The following is a 12,246-nucleotide window of genomic DNA, read 5'->3' as shown; positions in this document are numbered from 1 at the left end:
AGAGAATTCCCCGCATCGGTGCAGGGAATTCTCTCTGACAGTCTGGGAAGGTCTGCGCGATGGACGCAGACAACCCCCGCTGCTAACCGCACCTCCTTCCCGCTGCAGCGGAAGTTGCCTACGAGAATCGCGTAGACATCTACACGCTGCCCGGCTACGTGACCGGGGAGTCAGAAGCATCAGTAAGTTGGGGGGGGCAGGGGAGTGTTAAATGGGGGGCATAAGGCATTTCTGTAGGCGAGTGCTCTATGAAAAGCCTTTTAACCCTCTATACGCCACTCTGCCTCCTGAAATGCCTTATACCTCCCTATATGCCACTCTGTCCCATAATATGCCTTTTAACCCCCTGCCAGAGTGGCATATAGGGGTATAAGGCATTTCTGGAGGCAGAGTGGCACATAGGGGGTCAAAAGGCATATCATGGGGCACAGTGGCATTTAGAGGGTTAAAAGGCATATCATGGAGCACAGTGGCATATAGGGGTATAAGGCAATTCTGGGGGCAGATGTGCATAACTGGGGGGCCAGGTTGGAAAATAAAAGGAAATAAAAACAAAATATTTTTCTCAATCATAGCTTTTAATAAAAAAAAATAAAAAATAGTTCACATAAATTAACATTTACTGGTAAAAAAAAATTTCCTATAGGGTCGTTTTATATTCAGGTTTTTTCTTTTTTTTCCCTAAATTAATATTCAGCTTTTGGGAGGTCGTCTTATAATCGAGCAAATACGGTATGATATATATATATATACACACACTTAGTCCTTAGGTAAAGGAGTGACAGAGAAAGAGGACATTAAACACCTATATTTAGATTCATTTGGAGATAAAAACTCGACCTGCAGAATGTATATTACGCCATTTGGTGTAAAATAATATTAAGCCTCCTATAAAACTATAATATTAGTTTTTGCTGACCATAGCAAACAAAACAGCAAATACCTAAGCATGCTGTATATGATCTACTCCCCTTTGTTTCCTGCTGCCCGTGACCCTCCATACATCTCCTAAAAGCTGTATGCGTGGCTGCAGGCGATCGAGGAATAATCCAAGACATGATGTCATATTATATGGCATGTGATATTACTCAGCACACAAAGGCTACAATTAAAGATGTAGAGTCACATAGTCTGAGGTTAGTTCAGTCAGACATCCATACATGTATCTAGTATTTAACTTATAACCCACTGAAAAATTTTAAAATTCATCTAACGTTTTAAAATGTCAAACAATATAATTAAAATAGCTCATATTTACTAGAAAACATTTTAGCTTTTAAATGTATACTGCTGTGTTTGTAATCAGTGGCAAAGGGTTCCAAACATGCATGTCCTTTATTTGCACATTACGCGGATGCTACACATTTCTCGGGTACATACCAAAATAAACAAATCATTGACTACTTAGCCAAACTCCATTAACACAGAGACGAAGAAATATTACCCGAGCCAGTACGTCAAACAGACTCACAATTAGGAAATAACAAATCAAATGGCAAACGCACAAAATAAAGCCCTGCCTTTCCAATCCAGACATCTCAAGCATGCAAATAACACTGTTTTGCGTTATCTGGTAAACCAAAACAGACATTATTATTATTTTTTTATATAGCGCCATCAAATTCCATAACACTGTACAATGGGTAGACAGGACATAACAAGTAGTATGTAACATAACAATTTGATTTACAGAGACAACAGGTGAGGAGGCCCTGCTCAAACGAGCTTACAATCTAGAGGGTTACAGCATCCTAATTGTCAGCAGGAAACAGGCTGGTGTTTAAGTTGGCCAACTACGTGCGATTCAGATTTAGCAGCTTCATAACAAATGTTTGCCCTTTACATTGTTATGTGTTAATGGGTTCAAAATCATATCCTATATAGGCACCAGGTTCATTAATGCTGGCCCCCATCATGTTAAAGGAAACCCCGGTCTTATTGGAGTCCATATTGTATTTTACTACATGCAAATCGGTGCAGGTAATGAAGAAAAAGAAACGTCTGCCCATTTGTATGTACAATTCTTGTACATATGTAGCACATACAAGCAATTGGCTGCTTATACCAAAGCTACTGAGCGCGTGGAAGAAGTGACTATACTAATGCTTCCTGATTACAGTAGAGAAAGCCAGGGAGGAGTCCAAATGACACATAATTCTCATTTTCTAACTTCAATAACTACAGAATGCATGCAATAAAATGTGATTTACATAATAAAAATGCTATTTTGTGGATTAGCGTTAAATTCTAAATACAGTATTTCCCCATGTATAAGACGCACCTTAATTTAGGGGCAGTTATGGTTGATGGGGTCTTTAGGGTAAATTTAGGGGCGGTTATGGTTGATGGGGTCTTTAGGGTTAATTTAGGGGCAGTTAATGGATGGGAGTGATGAGGATGATGAGTATGAATTTTATGATATTTTTTTTTTCAAATTTCGGGCCCCAAAATTAAGGTGCGTCTTATACATGGATTGGAGCGTCTTATACATGGGGGAAATACGGTAACCATATAGCAGAATAAAAAGATACACAAGCAGTGATTGGCAAAATGAACTCATAAACATTTCAGAGGATAGAAAGAAGACGCTTAGCTGTTTTACTGACACCTACTGGAATCTGTATGACATGTAAATAACAAAAACAATATGTTGTGGTCCATTACACCAATGGACATTATGATTCCATAAGTGCTGCTGAAGGATTGATGTAAACATTGATGCCCTGCTCCAAAGACTCATACATCCGTATTTGTACGAACTGCAATTTTAAGGCTAGGTTTCCACTTGGGTTTTTGTCCTGCGTTTTTTTCTTGATGAAAAACGCCAGGAAAAACTGCCACTGCATTCACCTGCGTTTTGGTGTTTTTTCTGGCGTTTTAGCCTTTCTGTGGAAATTGCTTTTTTGACCTTAGGCAGTTTTTCCAGCCTTTTCACGTAGGAATTTTCACCCAGCTAAAAGGGATTAGGATAAACGGCAAGTATCTGCCCCTTCCTGATGTCATTTTCTTGGTAGAGTTCTACTTAAACACGCCCCAGCGGACCCTTTTGTCTGTTTTCTGTGGTTTGTAAGGCATGCTTTATTCCGAATGTCTGCTCCTCTAGAAGATTGGCCCCAAATGGTGCAAATTGTTTGCTGCTGCTTTTGGCACGCAGGATCCAGTTGATGCGTCGGGTATGTTTGTTTGTAATGGCATGTTTGTTCCAAATGGTGTAAAATTCAATATGAACTTTGTTTTGTGTGAAACTGTTTGTTTCCAGCCTATTTCTCGTAGGACACACAGATACTGGGTCCATCCTCTGCATTGTAACTGTGGAAAAAAAACGCCATAAAAAACGCCAAGGCAAAACCCACATGGCTTTTTCATGGCGTTTTTTCTCTCCCATAGACTTCTATTGGAGAAAAACGCCAAGATTTCCTCGCAAAAAACGGAGCGGTCACAGCCCATCGAGAGGTAAGCGTTTGGTGTCGCTGGATGTCTCCTGATCGAGGCATTCCAACGACACCATTTAAGTTTAGGAGGTGATCGTTGATCGCCTCCTAAACGCTTTTAAAACGGGCGTCAATGTATGGCGGTTGTTGACGCCCCGGGGAGGGGCCAGAGATGGCCCCTGGTGCCGATCGTGGCGTTGCTGAATGCCTCGAGGTCGAGGCATTACAGCAACGCCGTTTGGGTGCAGAAAGCGAACGTAGATCGCTCTCTGCACCCGTTTAAAGACGTGCCGGTTCTGGCACGTCATTTGTCGTAAACGACTAGTTTTTCCGTGTCGTGCCAGAACCGGCAATTGTCATTAAGGGGTTAATGAAATGGGTGCACATTATGTCACAATTTCAATGTTCCTTTAATAATCCTGCACGCTGAAAAGCGGATCTAAAAAATAAATCAGCTGCCAGCGCACAGCGATTAGATGTTATCAGCTTCACCGCATTACAGAAAGCGTCCCTCTACATTCACTTTTATCAATCACCGAGAGATGGCTTCAGAGTGCCACTGCATGGGATATATGGTTGGTGCCCTGGGACCACTCAGCCAACCACATATCCCACATGTGGTTGACACGATAAGGGTTAACATTTAATTAATCACTAACATAAATATACATCAGCTAACTTCTCAATAGATGATTAACCATGATGACAACAGAAGAAAATATTCATATGAATATCTGGGGAAGGTCACCCTAATCAATCTAGTGCAAGAGGCTCTTTCTAAAAGTAGTTGAAGTTCTAAGGCGGTAGTTCTTAGCACAGTGCTAAGGCGGTAGTGACCTGTGTCACTCAGATTTGCACCAAAAGAAAATAATTGATTTTGGACAAAAGAAAAAAAAATTACCTGCGGCACAGTTCACAGATGAATTCTCTTTTTGTATTGGTTGACAGCATTGCGGAAGCGTTAGGCTCTATGACGGACATCTGTTTTTTTGATTTTTTCTTCCTTTTCTTTCTTTCACCATCACCATTATTTGGTTTGTGGTGGAAAAGTTTTCCACGTCTGACCGCTTGACGTTTTGTCTTCAATCTCATATCACATGGCGGACATTCAAGTGATCTGTGTTTTGAAGAGTGAGCTTTCAGTTGAGCTCTAGAAACATAAAGGACAATGGTTCATATGGTACTCAATTTTTCTTTAACTGTAAATACATTTAATTAAAAAAAAAACAAACAACATTTACAAAGCTTTTACAAAGAAATGTAAACTACCAACCCTTCCATATCATTGTGATGCATGAAACTGTACAGCATGTTATTTCAATGGAGACATGATTTGTTTCTGGCTTCAAATGTAATAAAAAAACAATAAGTTTTAATATGGTTACAGCAATAAAATGGTTAAGGGACCTCTCCATCACTAATGATTGGTTAATTTTTAGTGGACTCGCACAATCCTTTTTGAACCAGTTCCTACAGTGAGTCAAATCTGAAGATCTGGGAATTCAACGCCAAACAAGATTTTGAAAATTTGGAACATCTATTGAAAGGCTGTTTTCACTTATACATAATATATCTCTTTTTCCGTGAGTCAGGAGTCCAAGAGAGATTTTTACAACATTCCTTTCAATTAAGTCCCATTTAATTGTACTACTATTTATAATTACTTTACATAAGAACACAGCCGTTTTATTAAGTTTTACAAACGCTCTGCATTTTTTGGCACAGGCTGCAAATTCAGTGTTTAGCTGAGACTGATCACTGCAGTAACTATTTTCAAAACAAATTTCTCCAAATAAGTAAAAGGGTTATTTTAATTATACTATTTCACTTTAATTGCTCTGTATTTAATTTTATTATTTTATATAGCGTCGTTATATTCCATAGAGCTGTACCATGGGTAGACAGGACATAACAAGTAGTAGATAACATAACAACTTGACTTAGAGATACGACAGGCAAGGAGGGCCCTGGTCAAACGAGCTTACAATCTAGAGGGATTTAGGGTGTATTACACAATAGGTAAAAGTGCCGTTGTTAGGGATGGACCAGCCACACTAGTATTGCAGGAGAGGGACTAAGAAAGGGGAGCTAAAGGAACATAGGAGAAGGGAGGTTAACGTGTAAACGTCCTTAAAGAAATGGGTCTTGTGGGATATTTTTGAAGGATCAAAGACAATGGGAAAGGTGGATAAGCCGGAGTACGGCATTGGAGAGGATAGGGACAGCCCTTGACATATCTTGCAAGCATGAGAACTAGAAATCACAGGAGAGGACAAATGGAGATCATTGGATGAGCGAGGAGACCGGTTAGGAGTGTATTTAGAGATGAGCGAGGAGATGTAAGTAGGGAAAATGCTATAAAGGACTTTGAAGGTAATATTTGTGAAGACGATTGTAAAATGAATCCTAAAGCACACAGGAAGCCAGTGAACAGACCGACAGAGGGGAAAGGTGTCAGTAAGGCGATAGGTGGGGAAGATAAGTCTGGCAGCAGCATTCATGGTGGACTGTAGACAGGTATGATGGAGACCGGCTAAGACAGGGTTAAAATAGTCAAGGCGGGAGATAATTAGGGCAAGAACAAGATCCTTAATGGAATCTAATGTTAGGAAGGGACATCATTTAGTATATATGTATTTTCGGGTAACCTTCTTAGAATCTGACGATGCTCATTTTGCCTTTGTTTCAAAAATAAAAATAAAAAAAAGAAGCTGACTTAGAAAAATCGTCTGGCTGGCTTCTAAAACCTACAGAGAATTGTCAATCTTGGCTGGCTTAAAAGTACCTAATAAATCATTTGGTCAAGAATGATGAATTATTGGTACATCCATACTATCCTTTTTTCCAAAAAGCTTCATAACAAAGTAATTAATCAAGAGAAATTAAGACTGAACAATGTTAAGATATACAGTTCTATTAGATGAAATATACTATACTTAAATACAGCACAGTTCCAAACTAAACATAGTTATAAAAAACGTATTTGTCTCATGTCTACATGCGGAAATCACTATAATTCAGCACAACACAAAGACAGAAGCGAATACCTACTCTCTGAAGAATCTTTGGTTGCAAATGTTGCAGATGTATGGTTTAAGGATGTTGTCATGACTGCACAAATGTTCATACATTTTGTTCCATTCATGATCTGTATTTAAATTACAAACAGTCTTAAAATACATACAGAAAAAAAATGACAGGTTACATATTGTAGCCTATGGAAAAAAATTGTATACTATTCTATCCTATTTTACAAATCTGACTAGATTAAGTTATATCGGTGTCTTCTACATACAGAAAGCAGGGTGAACTTAAAAAATGAAGTACCATTAAACGTACTATCATACAGAAGATATCACAAGTTGACCAAATGACCAAGCTAGATGAAAAGGTAATACCAACTAGATACTAACTGGAAGTGTAAAAGGACAGACAAACACAAAGATATACAAATAAAGCATATTAATGTAAAAGCCGTATTGATATTTCTATGTGAAAAATATACTTAACTTGACCCCCCTCAAAAAAAATAAATTATATATATAATATATATATATATAATCTCGAAAAGTTTCTTTATAAATTGAGATAATATAATTCATCTATTTTAGGATGACCAGATTAACCTGGGGGCTTAGAGAAAATGAATATTGCAGGGCCAAATTAAAGCAATTGCTGCCCCGCATTAGGCATTTTTCCCCAGGAGTGTCCCCAGTTGATGCCAACTAATCACCTTATTCTAATGCTCGTCTACACCACAAGTAGCTGCTCGCTGCACTCGTGTTTCGTGAATTTTAATCACACAGAGAACACAATACACCTTCGATAAAAAGTAATAAAAAGGTGTAAGAACTTACATATTATTCCGCATTGTAAACATTTGAAGATATCGTCATGATGGCACGACAGGTGCAGATTTCTGATGTGTTCGCTTTCGAAGGAGGAAGGGCACTTTGTGCAGAGGAAAACGCTGCTTTCTCGGTTATGGTTTTTCATGTGGGCTTTCCAGGCTCTTTGTGTCATAAAACGCTTCTCGCACACCTGGCACCGATAGCTTTTTCTCAGGTGCTTGTGATTTTGTATGTGCTTTTCCATTAGGCTCCATTCACTCATGAAGCAACTGCAATAAAAACACTTGAATCCCCCATCTGCTTTGTGGCACTGCATGTGAATTTTGTAAGAACCCTTAGTTTTTAGCTCTAGCCGACAAGACATACAGAAATATTGTACTTTGTGAATATCACTTTTTCCTTTATATTGCTCTACTGACCTACTATCCAGGGGGTTGTTTTTTACAATACTGGAGTGGTCCTTATAAGGTTCCTTTATTTCACCTTTCAGATCTATTGCTTTGGCTGATGAAGAATCTTTACGGACGTTAGAAATGCGGCAGAGTCCAAGAGATAAAAGATGCTCGCACTGGGCATCTTTCTCGTCTTTACGAGTTTTGGACATAGGAGAATTAGCTCTACTTGAAGGTGCAACAGAGTCACCAGGTACAGGTTCATCCAGTTGGAACTGAGATGCTTCCTCTTCGAAGAGTGAACTAATTTCATTGGCATTGACCACATTTGTAGTGCTGCTGTGATCTTCAAGACTGATGTCACATGAGTCCGGGCTCATTGTGTTCAGCATCCGGTACATTGGGGAAAAGAAGGGCATTTTTTCTAGGCTCTCTTCATTCTCTTTGTTTTCCTGAGCAATTTCATCATCTATCCCATATGAACTGCTTTCCTCTTGGTCGGTCCCAATTTCCACCGGAACAAAGTGCGCTTCTTCCAGCTGATGGACGTCGGACACATGGCGACACATTTTATTTTTGAGGCTGCTGGTGAACTGACATAGCTTGCATCTATAAATCTCCACCAAAAACACTTCCACCAGATTGGCTATCTGAGCATCAAAACCTTCAGGGGTTGAACTGTGAAACTGCGAGCTTGCAATCTCTGCATTGATATGTAAAGTTGTAGGTGTGACACATTGGTATTTACACTTCAGTTGACTCATTTCTCACAAAGTGTCATGCACCTGTAATAAAAAAAATGTATTAATACAAATATGGATTTAATAGCTACCTGTAACTAACAAAAACAAATGAAATAAAAGGATCGTTGTCACCTGAAAAAGTATGACAGTAGAGGCTTATTAAACAAATCTATACAGTGGGCTTGGGAGACGAGAAGCAAATATATACATTTGGTAGGATTTCATTTCACTACCACTTTTTAAGTGCTAAAACAATATTTTATTAAGCACAATTTCTAAAGAGCATCTTACGTATCCATTGTAAAACAACATGTAAATTTACGCACAAGTTGCCAACAGGGTATAATCCAGCTTTGCCTAGGAAAAATAAATGGTGCCCCGCTAAAACATTCAAGGGATACTATGGCTATCATATACACTTTAATGCATATGATAGATGAGTGGTCCCTTCAAATACCTGTGAGATCCCTGTTGCAAATGGATGGAGGGATTCAGCATACCCCCGCCCCTTTGGATTTACCTCTCCCACCCACCTCCAGCTACACTGTATGGAATACCTTCTTCCCAGAAGAGTGGAAGCTGTTATAGCTTTAACCCCTTCGTGACAAAGGCCGATTTTACTTTTTGTACCCTTCGTGACAATGGCCTTTTTAACATTTCTGCGCTGCTTGTGTTTAGCTGTAATTTTCTTCTTTCCCGTTTACTGAACCCACACACATTAGATATTGTTTTTTCAGGACAAGAAGGGCTTTCTTTAGATGACATTGTTTTGATTGTATCATATTATTTACTATTAAAAAAATTATAAAATATGGTGAAAAATTTAGAAAAAAATGACTGTTTCTAACTTTTAGTTGAAAAATCTTTTACTCATCTATAAAAGGTAATGAAAAAACCTGCTAAATAGATTCTACTATTTGTCCTGAGTTTAGAAATACCCAATGTTTTTATGTTTTTTTGCTTTTTTCTACCCATTATGGGGCAATAAGTACAGGTAGCGTTTTGCTATTTCAAAGCCATTTTTTCCAAATCTGGTAATTCTTCCCCCCATGTGCCATTTCGGGTATCTTTGAACCCGGCCAATGCAATTTACCCCATCAAGTCATATATTTTTGAAAACTAGACAGCCCAGGGTATTCCAAATGCTAGTATTTTAACTCTTTCCATGCACCATATCTACCACCAGTCTTTGTCAAACTTTATGGTAGTCATTTTTTTGCATTTGTTTTGTCATACACATTTTACTTCAGGTATGAATTAAAATGTTCTAGTTTATGTCACTATCACAAAACACCCCAATATGTGTTCAGCAACATCTCCTGAGCGCAGCGATACCCCACATGAATGATTTTGCCTGGCTGTTTGGGGGCAAAAGGGCCACATTTGGGGCATGCGCATTTTTCAATGTTGAACTTTGGCATTTGGGGATCCACTGCCCATGCCCTATTTGGTACATCTTTGAGCCGGGCCATTTCAGTGTGCCCAATAAACCCATATATTTTTGAAAACTAGACACCCCAGGGTATTTCAAATGCTAGTATTTTAACTCTTTCCATGCACCATATCTACCACCAGTCTTTGTCAAACTTTGTGGTAGTCATTTTTTTGCATTTGGTTTTCCACACACATTTTAATTCAGGTATGAATTAAAATGTTCTCGTATATGTCACTATCACAAAACACCCCAATATGTGTTCAGCAACATCTCCTGAGTACAGCGATACCTCACATGAATGATTTTGCCTGGCTGTTTTGGGGCAAAAGGGCCACATTTGGGGCATGCGCTTTTTTCAATGTTGAACTTTGGCATTTGGGATCCACTGCCCATGCCCTATTTGGTACATCTTTGAGCCAGGCCATTTCAGTGTGCCCAACAAAACCATATATTTTTCAAAACTAGACACCACAGGGTATTTTAAATGCTGGTATTTTAACTCTTTGCATGCACATATTTTACCACCAGCATTTTTTCAAAGTTTGCAGTAATATTTTTGTGTGTGTATTTTTCCCACACACACCTACTTTATGTATGAATTTACAGCTCCTGGTATATGCCGCTGTCACACGACACCCCATAATGTGTTCAGCAACATCTCCTGAGGAGCAGCGATACCCCACATGCATGGGTGTGTCATTTTTGTGGGAACTAAAAGGCCACATTTGGTACGTGTGCATTTTTCTAATTGGAAATTAGATGTGTGGCCATCCTTCCCCCCGTGTTAATTGGGACGTTGTTGAACCTGGCCCATTCAATTTACCCCATCAAATCATACATTTTTTAAAAGTAGACACCCCACGGGCATTTAATATGCCAGTATTTTAACTCTTTCCATGCGAGAATTGTTTTAAGCTAATATGCTAATTTTAGGACTTGCTCACAAAAATATATTTTTTATATATATATATATTTTTTTTTATTTTAAAAAAAAAAAAATTTAACATTTTTTTTCAACTTGGAGGTTCCCCTTATAGTGACATCAGTGGGAAATGATTTTTACATTTTACTGTTTTTTTACTATTTTTTTCTAATTATTATTAATTTTATTTTTTAATTTATTTTTACTAATCACACTGTGATTAGAAAGCTGGGTTCCATTGACTTGCATGGTGAATGCAGTACCTGTATTCAACCTGCAAGTGGAGCCAAAGTTCTCTAGATGGTCTGGACTATCTAGCGAACTTTTAAAATTTGTGGTTCCTGTTACAGGACGGCGGCCATCTTCCTTGATGGCGAAGATTGCCGGCAGCTGCGGCTGTGACCGCTCTCCGGAGCGGTCACAGCCCATCAAAAGGTTAGTGTTTGGTGTCGCTGGATGCCTCCTGATCGAGGTATTCCAGCGACACCATTTAAGTTTAGGAGGCGATCGTCGATCGCCTCCTAAACGCTTTTAAAACGGGCGTCCGCCGCCATACAAAGTATGGCGGATGTTGACGCCCCGTGGAGGGGCCAGAGATGGCCCCTTCGTGCCGATCGCGGCGTTGCTGAATGCGTTGCAATGCCGGTCCTGGCACGTCAATTGTCGTAAAGCACATGCTTTTCCGTGCCGTGCCAGGACCGGCAATTGTCATTAAGGGGTTAAAGGCTCCCACTACATTTTATTTATGTATTTATATTTCACTTTTCCCCCATTTTTTGGAAGGGGAGAAACTTTGTTTCTCCTCCTGATCCGTTTGTGCTGATCACAATAGCTGCAATCTCTCAGCAGGGGGAGCAATCGGAGAGCATTGGCTCTCCTGTGAACGAATGAAATTCCGGTTGGTGTCAGCATGGTCACCTACTGGTAGGGAATAACCGAACATGTGATCTGACATTCCTTGTATAAAGGCATGCTACGTGATTGGTCATCAGGAAGCCAGAGATGCTGGCTTCAGGTGACAGCGGATGGTCAAGGCTCTCAATAGACAGCTTGATCTCCCATGTAACGGCAGAGAGCTGTCCATGCTGCCGCAGGACATACCTGTACGTCCTAATGGGCTTCTTGGCTAAGATAGGAGTAATCTCAGCGAAATCTTGTATACAAGCATGACAAGCAGGCATTAAAGCAGGGGCGAATAACATAAGGCAGAGGGACCAAGTAGGTGTGATCCTAAAGTGAATACTCAAGCACACAGGCAACCAGAGAAGAGAGTGAGTTGTTAGTACGGTGATGATACAAAATAAAGTTTAAATTTGACATAAAATATGAATTCTGATCAAACTATATTAGTAAAAATAGTTTCACTAGCATCTTTTAACTAGTGCAACAGAAGATGCATTGCTCTCACCTCCTGACCCAACTTCCAGGTCACTGGCAGAAACATACAACTCCAGCAAGCAAAAGTTTTCAGA

The sequence above is a fragment of the Sceloporus occidentalis genome, unplaced genomic scaffold (assembly GCF_023333645.1).
Source record: "Sceloporus occidentalis isolate IW3139 unplaced genomic scaffold, rSceOcc1.0.p SCAF_18, whole genome shotgun sequence".
Classification (NCBI taxonomy): Eukaryota; Metazoa; Chordata; class Lepidosauria; order Squamata; family Phrynosomatidae; genus Sceloporus; species Sceloporus occidentalis.
Note: the sequence above shows the minus strand (reverse complement) of the source record.